At 47.6% G+C, this 19,105-nt stretch overlaps 1 protein-coding gene and 1 long non-coding RNA gene across 3 annotated transcripts in view; both read left to right on the top strand.

The window, feature by feature from the left end:
* Fam124a (family with sequence similarity 124 member A) overlaps window positions 1-19,105 on the top strand; it is a 55,188-nt gene that overhangs the window by 13,695 nt on the left and 22,388 nt on the right. The window lies entirely within an intron of this gene.
* On the top strand, window positions 11,391-14,629 carry LOC134482129 (uncharacterized). 2 transcript variants are annotated; one of them, XR_015638857.1, is made up of 3 exons: window positions 11,391-11,464; window positions 12,327-12,487; window positions 14,486-14,629. It is a non-coding gene; the product is annotated as an uncharacterized LOC134482129 (long non-coding RNA). The 2 variants fall into 2 exon arrangements; XR_015638856.1 differs by lacking the exon at window positions 11,391-11,464 and having other exon boundaries at window positions 12,219-12,487.

Consider the following 19,105-nt stretch of genomic DNA (forward strand, 5'->3'; position numbering starts at 1 on the left):
CTATGGTTCCAGTCATTTTATTGGGTTTGGTTTTTTTTGTGTTTTTTTTTTTGTGTTTTTTTTTTTTTTTTTTTGCTGCTTGTGGTCACAGTTGTCCTTTGTGTGTTATGATTATAACTTCATTCATCCTCCTGGTAGAGTCTCTTGGCTGTGCCTAGTCCTTTCTTCAATCCAAAACATTGCTTCCATTATTTTCTCTAGTACTACTCGGTGGGTAGGAATTATTTTAGCCTATTTGTACCATGGGAAGTTTTTCTTTCCCCTTTAACTATGACAGTTAGCTTTCTGATTGCAGTAGTCTAGATTGACAGTCATGGTCTGTAGAACTTGGAGCATATTACTCTAGGTTCTTCCAGATTTGGAAGTTTCCATTGAGGAATCAAGGCTGTCTTAGCCGTCCTCCAGAGCTCAAGTACCTCAGAGAGCATCTGTGTGGCACATGCTTTGATATGAGTAGAAATGGCCAAGGAAGCCCTTTTCCACAGAATGTAGTAGGGGAGACTTTAACTCTGAGCTGGGGGCTCTTCCTGTCCCTTGGGTATGTGACTCCTCTCCCTAGAGACCCAGCCTGGATTAGGGTTAGGGTTAGATATGGGGACAGATGTGCCCCAGGCTTTGTCAGCAGCCTGTAGACCTCCTCAGGAAGCAAATTAACTCATCCCCTGACCCTGAGTGCTCCAATTCCTGCTGTGTGAAGGCAAAGAAAAAACCTCAGAGCCTGCGCTGCCTCCATGGAGCTCAGCTCACTCCTCTCAGGGCTTCTCTCACTTCTGTCTCAGAAGGCAAATGTCCCCTCCCAACTTAGAGAGGACACCCTGCTATGGAAACTCCTGTGAAGTGTGTTACAGCAATACCAACACCAACAGAGGCTATAATTAGACAAGTTACCTATTATTTCTCCACTTCAAATTTTGCTAAAAGGAGTAGAGAGATTCTCGAGATCATCCTGAGTCTGGGCCCTGCCAAGCAAGCGCCCTCCGTGAGATGGACCTCCAGTTCCAGATGTAAACATTTTTATTAATCCATCTTCCTAATTCAGTAACTCCTGGCTTATAAACGATCATTGAATGTAATAACAATGAATAGAAATGTGTTTTATACTCAGAGTGAACTCTGAACATTGAAAGGTGCTTATACTCAATATGAAAATATCAGTAAATGTGCACGTGAAGAATGAAGTCTTGTGTCTAGACAGGATTTTCAGTGATTAAAAACTTTACACCAACATTTGCTTTAAAATTACCCAAAACAATCGTCTCACAATAAACGCCTTGACGCTTTGATTCAATAAATACTGAATTGCTCTGCCCTCTCTCCTGATCCTGTTAAGTTTTCAACTCTAAGTAATTCCCAAATGGAGAGACGCTTAATTGACTCATTATGTTTACGGATGTTCTGGCTTGGTTTTGCTCTGCAACAGGAACTATGAAAAAAACTGAGTATCTAGAATTGTAATTTAGTGTCAAACTTTACTCACTTATTAGTGATGGCTGCAGTGAGCAGTTTCTGATCATCGTAGCCAACTGGGGATACAGCATCACCCCCCCAACCCCCCCACCCCGCCCCCGTTATTAAAGCCATTGTAATCATGAGAGCAGGTCCCCGCTGGCTGGCGCACAACTAAGCCTCCAAACTGCTCTCCAGACTGCCGCTTTCGTTCCTCTCTGACCCAGACACTACTATACTTCCTCAAGAAGGGTTTCTCTAAACTCCCGGCCCACTGACACTGCTGGATTTGCTCTCTCGTGGCCATCCTCTGTTGTTGCGAAGCTCCTCTCCAGGCAGCGAGTGCGGCCATTTGGTTTGGATTTTTCCCTCTCCTCCATTTTGCCATCCGGGATTGAGGACTGAGTTTCTGTCCTTCCCCCATCCGAACCCGTGGTGTTTGTGCCTCACTCGGGAGAGCTCATACTCAGTGCGTGTTTCTATCAGGGAACAGGAGAAAAATGGCCTTTAAGCAAGTAGAGATTTATTCTCCTTCATCCTTAAAACGAATGCGGCACAGATCTGAGGAGCACTTTCAGTCACTCTGTGGCACCAGGCTCGTCCCTTGGCTCTACCCTGAAGGTCGCCTGAGACTTAGAATATGGCTACTGCCACCACAACCGTCCTCCCATCCTTATTCTCAAGAAAAGGAGAAGAGGAAGGCCAAAGTGTTACCAGAGATTTTAGGGTCGAAGCTTGGCAGCCGGAAAAAGCCAGCCATCCTCAGTGCACCAGTTCAAGGACATGGCTAACAGTAAAAAGCAGAGAGAAGGGCTTGTTTTCCACTTGGATGAGAAAGCCCAAGTCCACGGTTAAAACAGAGGCCAGAAGTAAACACGACTAGGCAGTCTGGGTCAGCGTGTGACTTTGCCCATCACTGTTTTGACTCCAGTGTCCCTTGTCATGGTTATAGGAGGAACTGTTCAGTTTTTCTTCCTGAGGAGCCAGTTTCCTCCTCTAGCCCCAGGCTTCAGCCCTTCTCTCCCTGCAGCAAAAGTCAGGGGAATTCTAATCTCTTGAACATTCCAATAGTTTCCATAACCAGGAAACCATTGAGCTACATCTCCAGGCCCAGTCTTTGCTTGGAAAGTTTTCCCAAAGACATTTACCTAGTAATTTTCTTACGCCTGAGCCAGATTTTTGACAAATGTTTATTTCTAGTTCCCAGGGCTCGGCAGCCCTTTCCTGGTAGTAAAGAATACTGGTGGATCCCAGCTGGCCTGCTTCAGCACCTCGCCTGGCCCTCCTCCTAGCCAGGCACATAAATCTTGCCCCACCCACATCCAGAAGGCCCCTTGGGCAGTCACTGAAAGAGTGCACTTTCTGAAAACATTGTTAAAAATTAAGTCTAAAGTCTATCGTGGAAAACACAAGTATCACCACGGTGCAATATGCTCATCCAAGGAGATTGTTAAAATCACATCTCCTGTGACCGAGAGGCAGAGCAGGAACAATGACAACTGTGTCATTGTCCTGAAGATTCTGTTGTGGGGGTCTCTCTCCATCATGAGGACCGGGTACGGTCCCCCTGTATGATCAGCAGGTTCAATCCTTACCTTATACCTGTGTAGGGAGAGGCAAGAAGAGCCTGCACCTTTTTGTTCTCTTTGACCCAGAATTCCCAGAATGAAAATCTGAGGAAATAAACATGTGCGGCCTGTTTACGCCAATGTCAGGGCTAAAGGAATCAACCCTGAATGTAAAAATAAATAAATAAAAAGGAGGAAGGACATAGCTGCTTCTAGGTAAGGTGGATGAGAATGTTTATTGGTATAAAAGGGAGAATGCAATCAGCCGCAGAAGCAGACACATCTGAAAGAGTCCAGAGTGAACATGACCTCCAGCCAGGCCATGTGAAGAGAGGGGGAAAGGAAGAGGGGAGAGCGAGGAGACCAAGAGGCCAGAGGGGTAGAAAGGACCAGTATAGCCCAAGTGGCTGGATTATACAGGGAAGAGAAGCTCGTGGAAGGGCAGCCAGCCCCCTAGACTGCAGGGCATGCCAGCAAGGAGGATCCTATAACAGGGACTGAGGGATGCTGGGAGAGCCTGGCATCCGGAGTCTGCTTTGATGTGTTAAATAGGCAGCCCTGCTATCTGAGTCGAGTTTGAGACCTAACATCCCAGCCTTTTGGTTGGTAATGAATGATGACGGTGATCTTTGTATTGCTACTTCCTGCCGACCCTGGGGCACTGATGCTGTTAAAGCTACAGTTAGTCAGGCAGCATCACCAGAGATCTGAGAAGGATAAGTTACAGCAGGAGGTATAATCTAAAAGCTAAATAAAGGCTTACATATCAATTAAAATGGCAGAGACTTACCCACCACCTAGACAGCTGACCTAGGCTCCCATGGCCTGGATGACTTTGTCCTGGGCAGTAGTCAGTCCTCAGCTGTCACGCAGTTCACCACTCAGTCTTCAGCTGACAGAGCAGCATCACTGGCCTATGGGTGCCAGACCCAGAAGACCTGAGAGATTTTTATGTGCAGGAGGAACTTGGAGCGTTCGATCTTACTTTGGCCAGGTTGAGTACCAGGCTGAGTATAGTCGTCATCCCAACAGGGTCCACAGTTTGGGCCCAGCCCTGGCAGCAGCTGAGACATGGAGAAGATTTTTGCCCAGTGGTTAGTGTTACCACAGTCCAGGTGGGGTCATGCTCTACCCTTCTTCTTTCAAAACCGTAGGGTTCCTGCTAGGAGCCAGCCCTTCTATCTATTGGGGAAGCTTTTTCATTAACCATTTTAAATGACATAGTCAGCAGATCTCTGAAGAGTTTGAGAAGTAGAATCTATTAAGCATACCTGAGTTAAACAAACTTTAATCGTTTTAAACACAGGAGGCTAAATAAAGCTTGTCACTAAATGAATTATCTAACAGCTTATGCATGAACAGTTTTTTTTATAAGATTAGGAATTTACAGCTTTCTCCCTGTTAAGTTTGAACCTTACAATTTTGAGTTGAAGATTTAGCTGAAGATCTTTTGGCATCAAAATAAAATTTTAGACCATAAGTGCATAAATGCATAATATGTAAATACAGACCACAGAGAAGCTGGGAGCCCTACTTTCCTGTCCCTTTTGTAGTGCACCATTATAGAATATCACAATTTCTTGTGTGACTCAGTTTACCCAGATAGCTAAAGCTTAACACAGTGAGCAGAGATGCAGGGTTAGACATACATCATGGTGACCCTGTGCAGACCTCAGGAATTTATAAATCTTATTTACCAAATATGCCTAGTCAGACATATGTTGTTCCTTATTTAAAATTTTTAGTTACGCGGTGGTGAAAACAATGGACGGTGACATAAGCAGCTAGACATACGTCCCTATGTTCGCTTTTGGTAACCCGAGTATATCTTTATAACCCTAGGAATTTATCATCATACCAAAAAACCCATACCAATCCAAAATATTTTGGAGAACTGCTTTGCTTTCTTAGTCTAACAGGAGGTAGGGGGGTCGACCGAAGGCTCAGTAGGACTAAGAAGCCTTGCGTGTTGCCTTAGCTGGTTTATACCACGTGATTATCTTACAATGGTGAGTGACGTGACATGCACTTCTCTAACCTTAGTAACAATGGCTGCCAGCCATGCGGTTGGTATTAAATGTGTTTGGGTTGTTTTATTTGGGGGGGTTGTTCTGCACATCTGTTTTTTTAAAACAAGAGTTGGAGCTAAATTACAAATATTTTAAACAGGGATTGAATTGAATATTAGTAAATTGTAGCAAATTAAGATTACCTATGTGTCGATTTTTAGCTATAGGCCTTTTGTTATATGTTTTAAAATAAGTTTTGTAACAGATTTTACAGTTTTTAACCTTATCCAATGAACATACAAGTCCTGATAGTTTACAGCAGAGTTTGAAGAGATTTTTTTTTTTTATTTTTGAAAGCAGAACCCAGAGAAATCATAGAGAGAAAAGAGTTTTAAGAGTGAGAAGTAGAACCTGAGAGATAAGAATCTTTCGGAAGTTCAGAACAGGGCATGTTTAGATGTGATGTCTGGGGATCATTTGTTCAGACAATGGCAGACAGTGTTATGATTTGTGAGAACTTGGAAATCAAGGGTGCCAAGTTTTGGTCATTGATCTGTATTGAAGCCAAGGTGTTTATAGTCCAAGAGGAGAAAGTGGTTTGCAAAACAGAATTCTGCTGGGGGAATTTTTATAAGCTCCAAGATGGGGTGGGGTGGGGAGGTGTTGTGGGGGGGGGAGGTCGAGATGGAGAGTGAGCTAGCTCACATCTGGTGGCCTGTCTGGGCTCCAACAGAGAAGAGGACACTTTAGGAGGGAGCTGAAAGAGGCTAGGGCTGCAAAGTACCATGGAAGCCACCAGCCGTGGAACTTTAGGCCACGGAACTCTAGGTTCCCCTAGACAAGGAAAATGTCACGGAAAAAAAAATCACAGGAAGCTCCTGGGGGAGGCAGTAGAGAGTGGCTTGCCCCGCCAGCTGGGACCCAGTTATTTGTTGGGGTCGACGGGGACCCATACCTGCGGGAAAGAGGAGCGAGACCAAGCAGTGTCCTTGTCAAGGTCTGTTTATTGAGAGGAATGTATAGCATTTAAAGCTCTGAAGCAGGAATTGAAGCAGGAACTGAAGCTTAGGGCGGGGGGGGGGGGGAGTACTGGGAAGTGCCCAAGGACATAAGGTGAATCTCTAAACCGCAAGATATTCTCCTTAGACAAGGAGGCAACAGTCTTCCGGGGACAGGTTCTTTCTTCGAAAAGGTCAAGCCCTTCTCAGGAATCTGCCTAGTCCCGCAGTCCGGTCCCTGACAGTGGCTGAGGTGGATAAAGTGTACTTGTAACAAGAATATTCATGGCGGGGAGGATGTCCCCAAGAGAAACGGGAAACTTGTCAGAGAGGAAAATGTTCCAAATCACAGATTTTTGTCCCTGTGATTTCACGGGGCCCAGAGGGGGCAAGAGGAGCGTTTGCTCTAATGGCAGCTCCATGGTGAAGTTTATCTAGTAGAGGGGGTGGGGGTAGACGAAGCAGGCAGCTCCGTGGTGGTGCTTTTCCTGGGGGTGGGGGTGGGACACACGGGCAGAGCAGGATTCTGGAACTACAGGGTTGGAGAGAGGTGTGATGGAGTCTAGAATTTGGGGTCAAATTTAATGGCTGGCAGTGTGTGTTTATAAAAAGATAAAGGGGGAGAAGAAGTATGTTTTGGTGGATGTGCGGTAAGGTGTGGGGTAAGGGGATACCTCCGTGGGCTCAGCATGAGGCATCCCTTCCCCATGAAGAACCAGCCACAGGACCGTATAATATAGAATAGAGTTTATTCAGGGCATGGAGGGGGGAGTTAAGAGGGTAGTAGAGACAGAAAGGCAGAGAGAGAGCAGAGTAGACACGTAGAGGCCGGCCATGAGCACTTGGAGAGAGGCGGGGGGCGGGGAGGGAATGGGAAAGGGGGGCGAGTGAGAGGAGAGAGCCAGAACTAGAAGGCAAGGGCGAGAGAGAACAGAGTGGGCGAGCAGCCCCTTTTATAGTGAGTCAGGCACACCTGGCTGTTGCCAGGTAACTGTGGGGCGGAGCCCAGACAAAATGCTAACAGGCAGGAGCCTTGGTTCCGAGGCCAAGTTACCAATCCCCGGTTTCTGCACCCGATAAACAAAATGAGCGCAGTAAAGAAACCAAAATAGACCCTTCGTGGGTAAAACAAAGAAAAGTTTATTCCAACCTCCTGTGGAGGCTTGATGCTCCAGAGAAGGGAGATGCTAGAGAGGTGAGGCGGGGAGTGAGTGGGTGGGTGTGAGAGCACCCTCTTTGAGGCAAAGGGGAAGGGAATGGGGAGGGGGTTCATGGAGGGGAGACTGGGAAGGAGGATCAAATATGAAATGTAAACAAATAAATTCCCCTCGTTGTCCATGTCTGAGAGAAGGAAGTTGGAGCTAACGATGTGCCTCTTCTGAATGATCCTGGAATCCTGCTTGCACTCACATCTTGTGATGCCGTCTAACCACGGAGGGTGCATAGCTGAGAGGCTTCTCTACCGTGTGGCTTCATTTGGGGGCGGGCATGAGTTTTTGCCAGCTATGAATGGTTCATTTGCCCTTTCTAGGTTGGTGGAGAAAGCCAGGCCCCCTTTCAGGCTTTCTGCAAAGCTCGGCACACTGTGTCCCTCATAGAATTTCACTGAGGTAAAGGAAGAGGAATTCCATTCACTCTCAGAATCTTAAACGGTGTTTCCAGAACTCTGGTGAGATCATCAAGCCATGAGGCCCGATTTGCATTCTTTTCTTTTTTTTTTTTTTGGTTCTTTTTTTTTCGGAGCTGGGGACCGAACCCAGGGCCTTGCACTTCCTAGGTAAGCGCTCTACCACTGAGCTAAATCCCCAGCCCCTCCGATTTGCATTCTTAAGTGGTTTGAATAAAGGGGACAAATTTTACAAGCAGGATGAAAGGAAAACAGTCATTATACTGGGGAGGGGGAATTAAGCTTACCATGTAATGCTGCTGGGATCTGATCCCATGTGATTGGGAATTTCCATTCAGATATAGATTATTATAATCACACTGGAGAATTACTCTCAGAAGGTACTAGGAGCTTATAATTTACTTTTTTGGTGGGGAGCATATGACATCTCCTTAGGATCGCTAATCCCAGAAACAGATCTCTAATCCTGTGTAGGAAACAAAGAATTAACTAGCTGTATTTGAGGTCATTCTTTAGGACCCTCCTAGTTTGAGCCTAAAGTGGCCCCAGCTGTAAACTCAAGACACCCGTTAGCTCTCCTCCTGCTTCTTACCACAAGGAAAGAGGAAGCAAGAATTGGAGGTATTTTCCCATTAGAAAGCCTGGGTGGGTGTCTCGGCTGGCTGCAGGGCACTGAAGCTCGCCTGAAGCTCGTCTGGAGCTCGTCTGGAGCCACAGGTTGTGCTGAGAACATCTGTACCTGCGGGTTATCTCCTTTTCACATCTTAGGGGCTCTGCTTCCTCTTGCAATTGCAGGATACTCGGTGAAGCATCAGAGATTGGCATTTTGCACTGGTTATGTTCATGATCCCTGTAACCTTTTGGAGAGAAGTGACCTCCCTGTGGCTTAATCACTAGCTTAACTGGCCCTTGAAAGAGTAGATGGCAGAGACAGCTCAAGCTGTGCAGGAATCTGCACAGACTCTGCAGAGCGAGGTTCTCTTCTTTCTGTTTATTGTGGACATCACTTCTTGACAACTTCATCTTCCTTTAGAGCCATTTTATCAAAAGAAAGATCGGTGTTTTAGAGAAGCTGGCAGCATCAAATTTAACTCCAATCCGCTTGGAAACATCATAATCATGTTTCTCTTCTGTTTCTAACACAGGATTGTGAATCTCAGGACATATCTAGCTCCCACTGTCGTTCTTTTACCTTCCTCCCAAAAGCAAGGGCCTCACTCACACTGAGGGAAAGAACAGCCTGCTGGGGGCAGCTCCTCTCACATCCTGCACATCAGGCCTTCGTGTAACAATCATGGCTTCAGCCTTGGAGACATTTATCATGTTCCTGGACCTTCCTTTTAGCAATGGAGTCATTTAATAGCTTATAGCACCCTGATATATCTGGGTCTTGCAATGGTTCGAGTGGAGGCTTAGCCACAGTTAGCAGGTTGGATAGCCTATGTGACCCCACATTTTATCAGCTTCCCAAAGATGCTGTTCAAAGCCTGGAAGACAATATGCAGTTACTGCCTTGGAGAACTGCTGCCCCTGATGCAGAGTGTCCCCACCGGAAGTTGCTTGGGGTAGTTTGGGGAGCCCTGACACAGTGCTCAGTGACACAGTGACGTGTGCGTGTGTTTCCTGTACTTGGACTCTAGCTTTGTGGTTCTCCGATTTTCAGATTGTCCGCTTAGGAAATGTGCTCACTTGATAAATACTTAGATCGTGTTGTTGAGCTTTTAAAACAAATAATTTCATCCCCCCCCCCACACACACACACACTAAGAATGGTTTACTTTAAAACCCGGACCACGTCCCTTCGGTTTTGTGACAAGTGGCAGCAGCATTTACAGTGGTAGAAGTAGCTAAGGAAATCTCTGAGGTACTGAAGCACAGCCTAAGCACTTGTACCCACACTGTGGCCGATGGTGTAGAGTTCCTGTTTTTTCTGCACGGGAGATGAAAGCTACAGTGTATGGGTGTTTGACAACTGACAAGGCAAAGTGTGTCAGGAAATCAAAGGGTCAAGACGCTGACACACAGACAGCCCTCCACCCCACACTCGATGCTCTGCACTGCTCAGATCTAAGTTTTAAAATACAGCAGAATCCTTCTGGCTTCAAAAATAGGAGATATGGCTTCAAAGTTCTCATTTTGAACTAAGTGCAACTACACGAAATTTCTACCAAAGAAGAAAACAGACAATGGAGCCAGATTCTCTTGCTTAAGTTTTCCCAGGGAAAGCACAAGTGGCCCCTCAGGGATACATGGTCTCTACCAGCGTTGTCAGGCCCCTAGGTGGGGGACAAAAGAGAGTAGCTGGCACTACTTGCAGCTGTCCTCGATGTGACTACTACATTTCTCATTTTAAAAATAATTTTATGGTACAAATTGTTCATAGCCATTGGGGTTTTTGTTGTCGTTTATTTTGTTTAGTCAGAAAATGCAAATTAAAACCTAGAATCCCACCCAGAAAATCCATTATTTGTCGTTTGGTGTCATCCTTTGCATATTTTTAATGACATCTGTAGTATTGTTATTAGAATGGCGGAGGCAGATAGAAAGACGGACGTCTCATTGTCTATCATTTCCTCACTGTAAGTAACTGTGTCTCCAGGAGCATCTTCCTGTCACAGTTTGAGCAGAATTTATTTCATCGCTTGTGTCTTGGGACAGTCACCAGTGCCTAAAGCAGACCATTTCCACGTTCACCATTATCAACACGGCCTCCAGGGTCATCCTTACTCAGTCTGTATTCATCCATTCGGAGGGGCAACTCCTACAGGTAGAACCATTGAGGTGAAGATGTGCTTTTGCAAAGCTCACAACACCGTCTTCTCCCCTGTAAACCATTTCACTCTCCCACACCGCCGAAGAATAACCAGATGTCCCGTGAACACTGTGACTTAATATGCAAAAGGGAGACACACCTACAAAGACACTGCACATAGACACACTGTATATAGGCAATGAGCAAAAATGCTCTGTGGAGTCTGAAATGAGACTCTTGTGGGGCGGAGCTCCTCAGGTTGAAGGCTTTTTTACCCCTCTCATTTAAAGTGTGACCTAGTTCCCTCTTGGTCTCAGGCAGCAGTAGTAGCCACAAGACCATGGGGCAATGAACAGGCTTCATGAGAAGTAGTTCCCACTCCTGTGGGCAGTTCCTGGTCAACATCCCTACAGGCTGCCTTTAACACATGAGGCTCAAGCAGGATGACTTGGGAGGATGTTCACAAAGACCCCAGATCAGAACTGAGGAGGCTGGGACCTGTAAGTCTCCTCCCTGCCTCCATACCCCCATTCTGCACATTTGTTAAACTTGTCTTGTACAACACGGTGGCTATGGGTGGAAAGAAATGATCGGTCTTCCCTCACTTCCTCTTTTATTTTTATCTCACTCTGGCATCACCCACTGACTCCTGAAGGAAGTGAGGCTGAACTGTTTAACCTGTACAGGAAAGCACAGCATTCATGTGGTGGTGGTGGTGGTGGTGGTGTGGTGGTGGTGGTGGTGGTGGTGTGGTGGTGGTGGTGGTGGTGGTTATGGTGGTGGTGGTGGTGGTGGTGGTGGTGGTGGTGGTGGTGGTGGTGGTGAGTCTTTCAACTATGGGTCTTTCTCTGCACTTCTACTGTTGCCTCAGGCTTGATGATAACATGAACGGGGGTCACATGTCATAATGGAGAAGGTGTACGTCTTTCTGTGAGATGGCATCATAGAGAGTTGCCCTTGTGTTTTATAAAATGTACTGGAGTATAGCGCAGCGGGAGGGAGCCCCGCAGAGGGCCCTGCCTGTTCCCCTGAAGAATCAGTTAAATGACAGACCTAATATGAAGGTTTATTGGTGGGATGGGAAGGAGACCTGGAAAAGGGGTAGAGGCAGGGAAAGGAGGGGAACAGAGAAGAACAGAGAGAGGAGAGAGGGGAAGAGAAGAAGGGAAAGAGGACTGGAGGGGAAGGGGTTAGGGAAAGGAAGGGGGAGGGTGAAAAGAGAGAGGGGGAGGGAGAGAGGGAGAGAGGTGTGTGGAGGAGAAAGGAGGGAGGGAGAGAGGGAGAGGGAGAAAGGGAAGGAGAGAGAGAGAGAGAGAGAGAGAGAGAGAGAGAGAGAGAGAGAGAGAGAGAGAGAGCAAAAGCCCTTCTTATTTTCAAGCCAGGCTCCTACCCTCCAGCTAGCAAGCTGTTGCTAGGTAACTGTTGGGCGGAGCCTAGAAGAATTGCTAACCACGGTCAGTTGTCAGCCCCACAGCACTACTATTGGAGTAGAAAGCCCTGCCCCTCAGACCATTTATTTCCTCTGCTGTAAGTTCAAACAAACGAAAAACTTCAGGACATTGGTTCTTGGGTTTTTCTCATCCTACAGCAATAAAGGCAGGAATTTGCAGAAGTGGGAACTTGAAATAGTAGAAAAACTGGGAAAGGGGAATCTATATCCTGCATTCCATCCTCTCCATATTTGGAACTAAACATCCCCCATGAGTTTTTTTCCCTATGTCTGCATGTCAGTCTTTCTTGCTCAGTTGCACGGTACTGAGTCCCCAGGGCAAGGGCGACCTATTGTTTGCTGTGTTTGAACACTTGGTTCCCATCTAGTGACCACGTTGTCTGAGGTGGTGGGCCTTTAAGGCACGGAGCTGTAGAGGCAGGGGCTATGCCTCAGCGCAGCTCCAGCCTGAGTTCCCTGTCTACTGATTCACCAAGATGTGCGCAACCCCCTCTCAAGCTCTGACCACCACATATAGGAATCGCTCTCCCCTCTGAGAACTCCACCACACCTTCCTCAGCATGAGGAACTCCATCCTTACAGTCCATGAACAAGATGAGTCTGGTCTCTGACAGTCATGCCGGCACACGATGGCATGGTGAGTATGCACCCATCTCTTCCTTTGAATCTTTAGGGCTTTGGCAGGTTTCTGCACTTTGGAGCCAGGGAACACCGAGGTGAAGTTTAGAGACCAGAAGTGCAAGTTGGGAGATGCTCGCTCTACTTCTAGACTGGTCTACCTGTGAATAGCGCTTAAACTTGTCTGTTAACAAAAGCCCAGATGAAATGTCCCCGTTGTCTTTAGGTTGTATCTCTGTCCAAGCAGCTCTCTCTTCGAGCAAGCCTGAAGTGTACAGGGACAACAGAGAGCATGTTGGTGCCATCCCAAACCTGCCAAAATGCTTGACTCTTCCACTGACTTTTAGGCCAAAAGAAGTCTAGGAGCTCCTTTCCGCCCATTTCTAGGTTAAGCAGGGGCAAGGCCAGCACAGGGTCACAGCTCTGGTTTCCTAGGCAGGCAGTTAGGGTGTACTTGGCTAGTGTGCACAAGGGATCTTGTCTTTGAACAATTAGAATAGCAATTTCACCTAATGCTTAACACCCACCAGACCAAACCACTTCTCAGAGAAATCTTCATTAGAATTGTGAAGCTCCTGTCCCCAGCCTCCTATAACAATGGGAGGCCTGGAGTTCTCCAGTGAGCAAGTCCATGAGCTCGGTGCCGGCTACATCTCTCTTTTGTCTGTTTTGTGACAATAGACTCATTTAATTTTCTGCAACTAGATGGATTTTAATCTGAGTGTGTTCCTCCCACGGCTGGCCGCCACATTCTCAAATCTGTAAGATAGTAAGAGTACAACTTTCTTAGAATGCTTTTGCTATAGGGGAAATGTGACAAGTCTTTGTGTACTTTGGAAAGAATTGAAGTCTCTGAGCAGAAGAAAGGTTTGGGGGCACCTGATGGCTTGAATGAAAATGGCCCCATTGGCTCATAGGGAGTGGCACTATTGGGAGATGTGGCCTTGTTGGAATAGGTGTGGCCTTGCTGAAGGAAGTGTGTTACTGGAGTTGGACTTTGGGATTTCAAATGCTCAAGCCAGACCCACTGTCACTCTCTCTCTTCCTGATGCCTGTCAATATAGAACTCTCAGCCACCTCTCCTGCGCCATGTCTACCTGTTTGCCACCATGAACCTCTGAACCTGTAAGCCAGCCCCAATTAAATGCATTCCTTTAAAAGAATTGCTGTAGTCATGGTGTCTCTTCATCGCAATGGAAACCCTAACTAAGAGAGGGTACAATGCCACAGCCTCACCAGGGTCTTAAACCAGAAGTTTTGTACAGCGGAGTCTGAGCTGTCAGAGAACCTGGTAGGCAGAGTCGGGCGTCCCTTCTCAGAAGCTTTCAAATTCTGCTCTAGCATGCTTGTTTCTAGTTGTGTTCATCTCTCCTCAGACTAATTAATGCCCTCTCAGAATCTGTGTCAGGCTATGCCCAGCTCAAGTTTCCTTTCTCACTGTCTGGCAGCTGCCTTTGATCTTTCCCCTTCCCCCGGGTGTTTCAGAACACAGCCCGGACAGAGCTCAGAAACGCATTTAAGGTGAAATGGAAGCCCTGCTTCCAAGTGGGGAACTGTCACACAGGCAGCCTTGCTTTGTGCTGTCTGCCTTACTGGCCGAGTTCTGTTTTCTTAATAATGCCCCGGCAGAAGAGCTCAGTGCGTAGATTAGACATCCAGGCCCTTGACATTGTCTCTGTACCAATGCTGAAAACAGAGAGCCTAAGTGGTCCAAGCTGTAGCAGAGGCCTGTTGTTTACAGAAGCTTGAAGGGCCCAGGGAGCTCAGAGACTCCTTATTGTTCTCCGGTGTCCGCTTAACCAATGCAGCCTGAATTGGTTCTGAGCTGCAGGGAGTTGGAGGAACTGACAGAGGAGAAGCCATTCTACTTACACTACAGATGTGGCTTGTAATTGCCCACAATTGCTTCCCTGACAATTTTATTATTGAAATTATAAAATTATCAGTAATTGGGGAAATCTGAGATTTGTCTTAAATATTGGCAGCTTACGGGAATTGTTAATGATTTTCTCCTTAGGTCAAAGATGCAAACAACTGTCTTCTTAAAACATGCTAAAAGCAAAGAAGGCAGCTCATTCATTATGTTCTGGAGGAACGGCTCTCCAGGATGGAGCGCACCCCTTTCCGATGCTGCTGAATAGAAAGCATGGCCCCCTGTGAAGTCTGTGTTCCTTGTTACTGGGATCTTTCCTTCTCGCCTTCCAACCTGTTCGTGGTTCAGTGTCAGCCTGTGCTGGGGGAGTCTACTTCATGTCTAATGCGTGTTTTCTACTGCTGGTTGCTTGCATCCAATTGACAGTCACAGCAATGCCTGGGGCAGTTCATTGCCTCAGTGAGGCCTTAGAGCGGCCACAGAGGTTCAGTCTCTCTCCTCTGCCTTTCCTAAAATGATAGCCCTCAGCTGGCAGTGTGAGCCTCCTGAGTGCTCTGGGTACCGGTATTCATTGGTGGGCATTTTGGCACTGGAAGGGCGCCGAATGGTTTGTTCAGTGACAGGACCTGGTTCTGGCTGTTGCTGGGGCTCCTTCCCACGTCACATGGAAGTCATGTTTGCTAAGTAGTTTTCACTGTCTATGTCACTATTCATCGCGTCTCCTCCCACAAGAGTATCCACTCTCTGAAGGCTATCTAGCCTACTTTCCATTATGTAGTAACCAGCACATAGTAGGTGTTCAATGAGCATCCCTCGATTAAATAAATGGTTTCAAATGGATTACCCTGTTGCAGTAAAGATAAAAAAAGTGGAGGAACCAGTTCCCGAGCATAGTCTGGCGGTCACGCTCTCTCTCGCTAGTTCTAGCTCCAGCAGGTCATTGGAATTCGTTCTAATTTATCTCTGCAGCTCCATGTCGCCCCCATCTACTTCCTGATCTGCTGTCCTCAAGCCATGCCAACACAGCACCCTGTCAGGCCACCCCGCCCTCACTCACAGTTCTCCTGGCTAGTTTCCACCATGCCAGGCATACACATCTCAGTTCTGTGGTGGGCCCACTGTGTCCCGCCACCACACACTCTCTTGAACTCAATTAAGTTGTCACATGAAAGAACATATCACACAATATCCTCTGATCCAATTGATAAGATATAATTGCCCATCTAGACAACACAAAATCCTATACACATCCATCCCTTTCTAGCCCAGGGGCTGGGCTGCCTTTCCCTCAGAGTCTCTTTCCTAAATAATCCAGACATTTTGGTTGACTTTTCTCTCTGCCCTCCTCTCTGCCCCTTCTCTGCATTCTCTCTCTCTCTCTCTCTCTCTCTCTCTCTCTCTCTCTCTCCCTCCCTCCCTCCCTCCCTCCCTCCTTCCCTCCCTCTCTCTCTCTCTCTCTCTCTCTCTCTCTCTCTCTCTCTCTCTCTCTGTATGTGTGTGTATGTCTCCCCTCACTCTCTCCCTGTCTGGATATGGCAACTTTACTGACCCCGTCCCCAGAGACTGGTGACACTGTCCTAGAGTTGCCCACAATAAACCTACTTTTATACTTTTAACTTGGCCTGAATTGACTTATTAAGTCAGCGGGGAAATCTGATAACAGTCACTGGGGAGACTTGGGGTTCAGATAGCCCTTGCTCTTCTCTAGCCCAAGGGCCTTAGCAACTCAGCAGCTTAGCCACAAAATGGGTAAGATACACCCGCATTTTGTTTCAAAGATTAAATGAGATCACACAAAGGCTTTAGGATAGTACTTGGCAAGCAATAATGACTTAATAAATGTTTGGGTTGTGTATTTTTTTCTTGAGTTTATGCAAAAACAAAACAAAACAAAAAAACAAAACAAAACAAAACAAACAAAACAAAAAAAACGCTGCACGTCTAAAGGCTGGGAAAATCTGTGGGAGCATTGGAAGCCAGGGCTGGCTGTGCATCCTTTCTTGGGGAAGGCCTGGCCTCCCCTCTGCCTTCCTTAACATCTGAGCTGCTCCACGGTATCAGGAGAAACTCTAATCCTGTAGCCACAGGAGGAGCGACCTGAGCTAATTGAAAGCAGGTCCTGTCACCGTGGCAGCCTCCAGCCTCTCCGGAGGCATGGGGCGGTCATTGTGGGGTTGCTTTTGCTGTGTTGTGCCGTGATGGAAGAGGTGTTCTGTGGAGTCCTTGGAAAAGACGGAAGATCGATGTGATAAAGGCAGAGCACACCTGGGCACAGCCCCTCTCTCCTCCAGGGAGGTCCGGGAACTGTTGATGTTTATTAATTACTCATGTCTCCTCTTCTTCCCCTCAAATACTTGATTTCCTGCTCAGTGCCACAGAGATGCCCACGCAACCCTCGTGCCCAACAACTGTTTGAGAGCTGTGCTCAGGGTTGCTCAGGAGAGCACCAGCAGGCACTCAGATGCTCCCCAGGGCTGGCTGGGGCAGCACCTCAGCCTCTCCTGGCTCCAGGTTCATACAACATAAAGGCAATGCAGGCCCTGGTCTTGTCTTTCCACCTGCTTGATCTTGACTGCAATGCTTCTCAGTCCCAGCTCGCTCTCCCAGGCTGGGCGGCCTGCCCTTTGCAAGCTGTAAACACTCCACCATCCACACAGGCTTCAGCCTTTGTTCCTGCTCTCTGGGAAACCTTTATGTGGCTGCAGGAGATGGCACAAGGCTGAGGGCCATGACAAGTCTAGGATGGGAAATGTAACTCCCACTCCTGGCTTCTTCATGCCCAGGCTTTCCTGTCTACCTGTGGGCTTTCTTGAAATTTCTGCCCTGTTTTTATCTCCTGGATACACCACCTGTGCCTCTGGCCTGTGGTGCCCTCCATTTTGAGATATAAAGACTTAGGCATGAGCCAAGAGGGAGGTGGCTTCTGGCATGCTTGTCCTCAAAAGGAACCTGGGGCCAGAGGTAAGAAATGCAAATAAGTATCTGAAACTTCCTAGCTGGTGGCTAGGAAAGGACCGTGGAGAGGAGGGGAAGATGGGGTCAGTGTGGCCAGACATGTGCTGAGCATACGGCTAGGATGTAAGCATAGCAGAGAGAGGGGCTTCAGAGGCTCACAGGTGCCTATGCTAGAGCCTCTCTGCCTCTGCCTCTGCCTCTCTGCCCCTCTACCCCTCTGCCCCTCTGCCCCTCTGCCTCTGCCTCTGCCTCTGCCCCTCTGCCCCTCTGCCCCTCTGCCCCTCTGCCTCTCTGCCCCTCTGCCCCTCTGCCCCTCTGCCTCTCTGCCCCTCTGCCCCTCTGCCCCTCTGCCTCTGCCTCTGCCCCTCTGCCTCTGCCTCTCTGCCCCTCTGCCCCTCTGCCCCTCTGCCCCTCTGCCCCTCTGCCTCTGCCTCTGCCTCTCTGCCCCTCTGCCCCCCTGCCCCTCTGCCTCTCTGCCCCTCTGCCTCTGCCCCTCTGCCCCTCTGCCCCTCTGCCCCTCTGCCTCTCTGCCCCTCTGCCCCTCTGTCTCTCTGCCACTCTTAGCGGGGAACTGGCTCTGGTATCTTGATTTTCTTCTTTTTAAAATGCAGGCTGCGATCTCAGCCACTTCAAGGGCTGAACTGGGACTAAATGAGCTTGTGTACTCAAATCTTTACAAAAGAACTCCTGTTAGTTCGCTCACTCCTGGCCTCTGGCTATGTGTGCACCCTGTGAGGGGTCTGAGTCTTAAAGGGACTACCTCATTCCTCTGACAAGTTCTTTACCCAGCATTTCTTCTGCTTCAAATACTCCTGTTTTCCTGACAGAAGCCGTCCGTAATGCCTCGACCAAGCTTCGTCACTGTCCTGTCCAAAACCAAGCCCTTTTGCATTTAAGTTGAAAATTGACTGGTGTTTAGCAAAGTTGTATGTCTCCGAAGTCAGGAGTTCAAGGCATCCTGGGAGAGGGCAGCTATATTTTGGTAGCTGTGGAGCCTTCTTTTGAAGAGCTGTGGCACGGGGAAGGGACTGCTTCCACTTCATCTGTGCTGTTGCTAGGGTGACGCCAACATATAAGGAAATGTAAGGAAGCCAAGCAGGCAGAAAGGGCGAGCTCCCCAAATGGCCAGAATAACCCCGTGATGATTCTCTAAGCCAATCATGACGGATTTTCATAATTCGAATCTGGATGGAAAGCCACATATCAGATAACCACACAAGTGCAAGGCATTATCTAAATGTCCACACAAATCGGCCTACCCCGCCCCCTCCCTCTCATATTTGGTAGAAGCTGCCATGCCTGACACACGAGGTTTGATTCTTAGGACCCACACGGTGGAAGGAGGGAACCGACTCCAGTCCTCTGGACTTCACCTCCCACACCAATAAATGAACATTAAAAGCATGTTCCAGTGTTTATACCTTCTACAGGTAGCCCTAACTTCTTGTTAACCCCCATCCCAAGATGCAATTCTGTTTCCTTCATTCTAGGCACATACTACATTGGGTTTACAATTTTTTTATTGATTTATTTAATGTATATGAACACACTGTCCTTTACACAAGAGAAGAGGGCATCGGATCTCATTACAGATGGTTATGAGCCACCATGTGGTTGCTGGGAATTGAACTCAGGACCTTTGGAAGAGCAAGTCAGTGCTCTTAACCACTGAGCCATCTCTCCAGCCCCCGGGTTTACAATTTTATATCTGTGTTCCCCACCTAAATCATGAAAGTCTCCCCTGTGGCTATGGTTATGTTTAAAGCTGCAGTCTGCGGTGACACGGGCTGTACACTTCATGACTAAGAG

Source organism: Rattus norvegicus, chromosome 15 (assembly GCF_021556685.1).
Source record: "Rattus norvegicus strain SHRSP/BbbUtx chromosome 15, alternate assembly SHRSP_T2T, whole genome shotgun sequence".
Taxonomy (NCBI): domain Eukaryota; kingdom Metazoa; phylum Chordata; class Mammalia; order Rodentia; family Muridae; genus Rattus; species Rattus norvegicus.